This window comes from Nicotiana tabacum, chromosome 8, assembly GCF_000715075.1.
Source record: "Nicotiana tabacum cultivar K326 chromosome 8, ASM71507v2, whole genome shotgun sequence".
NCBI classification, from domain to species: Eukaryota; Viridiplantae; Streptophyta; class Magnoliopsida; order Solanales; family Solanaceae; genus Nicotiana; species Nicotiana tabacum.
Genome location: NC_134087.1, coordinates 204,708,078 through 204,710,052, shown reverse-complemented (window position 1 = coordinate 204,710,052; position 1,975 = coordinate 204,708,078). Strand labels below are relative to the sequence as shown.

At 30.1% G+C, this 1,975-nt stretch overlaps 1 long non-coding RNA gene across 1 annotated transcript; it reads right to left on the bottom strand.

Annotated features, from left to right (window-relative positions):
- Positions 1-487: 487 nt before the first annotated feature.
- Positions 488-1,553, bottom strand: LOC107817376 (uncharacterized). The gene is made up of 2 exons (XR_001655165.2): positions 1,368-1,553; positions 488-700 (listed from the first exon to the last, which is right to left on the bottom strand). It is a non-coding gene; the product is annotated as an uncharacterized LOC107817376 (long non-coding RNA).
- Between the last annotated feature and the right edge of the window lie 422 nt (positions 1,554-1,975).

The following is a 1,975-nucleotide window of genomic DNA, read 5'->3' as shown; positions in this document are numbered from 1 at the left end:
TAAAAATTTTATAGTCAAATAGTAATTCTGTAAATACAAATAAATAAAGTAAAAAAAAATTTATGGCCAAACGAGCCTTTACAATTATTACCCTTGGTACGTGCCCTTTTCCTACTTAATAGTAAAAAATAGTAGAACATTCCTTTTCCGAGGTCATTGAATTATTTTGCCGAATTCCTACGACATAAAAGGTAGCAACAAAGGATTCCTCACTTACGCAAGGTCCAATAAAGACTGCACCCCAAGTGTTTATGATATAAATCGTTTATCCTATTAAAATATTAATAATTACTTCTATAATTCGAACATATAGCTTATAAGGTCACACGGAGATATTTTATCATTTCGAGTTCCTTCGACATGATTCTCAATAATTTTTTATATTATCAATTATTTTAACTTGTTATAACATAAACAAATTAACGACTAATTAGTTAAGCTCGTATCTTGTACGATGTAATTAGTGAAGAGAAGAGAAGAGAGAAAGTTCCTTGCAATATCAAAAACTATACATATTTTAAGAGGGGAAAAAGAGAAAACCATATATTCTTCCATTTATCCACTCAAAATTACAATATTTTAAGTAGATTCAACTGATTTGGGAGATATATTATTGTGCTTATTAACAGGCATGGATTTTGATCTCTTGAACCATTCACTTGCTGTGTTACCAGAAGTTGGAGTACGGTGATACCTGCACCTGATATTAAGAAATTCAATATATATATCTCATATTAGAAATTTCATATGGGAAAAAGTTTAAAAGAAAAAAAAAACAGAAGAAAGCTCGAGACGTGATATTATCACTGTCTCATATTAATTACTCCCTCAATTTCATTTTATATAATCTTATTTGACTTAATACGAGATTCTTTTAAAAAAGAATTTTTTAAGACTTCTGATTTTAAACGTGACTTAATATTTGCGTGGTTATAAAATTTTGCACTATTAAAAAGTATGAATTAGCTATGGACAAATTATATAGCTAAATGAAAAATTTGTCGCTAATTCTATTTAGTAGCAGATTAGCAGCAGACTATCAAGAGATTTTGTTAGGTACGAGTGATTTAGCAACAGATTAGCGATAAAGTTTGACTGTATTCAATTTTTTTAGTGTTTAAAACTTATGATATTAAACGTGTCATAGTACAATCAAACCTCTTTATAAGAGCCTCGTTTTTTGATAATAAAGTGCTATGATAGTAAAGTATTGTTATAGATGAAATATATTATAACATAATATAAAAATCAATTTCCGAAAAAAATTAACTTTTACAGTGAATATCTGCTATATAAGGATATTATTATAGAATTGTTTGACTGAATAACTATAACCTATAAGTCATTAAAAGTAAGATAAACAATACCTGAACGATCCTTTATGGTTCGTCGGCGAGCACAGGCACTGGCCTTTCGGCGAGTTCGCCGGCAATGAATCGCCGTTGGCGCAGTTATCAGAAGTGGAGACGGTGATAGTCTTATGGGAAGCCATATTTTTCTCTGAGAAAAAAGAAGAAGAAAGAAGAGGAGAAAATTAAAAGGTTCTCTGGTTGAAGAAAGACAGATGTCAAGAGTTCACAGTATTTATAGGACAATAATTGGAGATTTATCCTCAAGCAAGTGTGATTATGTGAGGTAGGAAAGTAATCAGCATTATCAAGTAGTTTATTTATGTTTGAATTAAAACAACAATAATATACACAATTTAGTTTAATTTTACGAGTGAGATCCGGAAAGAGTAGTATGTACATAGACTTTATCTCTATCTGGTAAATAGAGGCGAAAATATATGTGGTCAAGGGTAATCAACTGAACACCTTTCGTTGAAAAATTATACCCTGTATAGGATAAATATTACTTGTTATTGGACAAAAATAGACTTTGAACACTCTTGTTGGTTGAACACCCTTATTGAATTTTCTGATTTTGCTACTGCTTGTGAATGTAGAGAGATTGTTTTTTATATAGCCTCAAC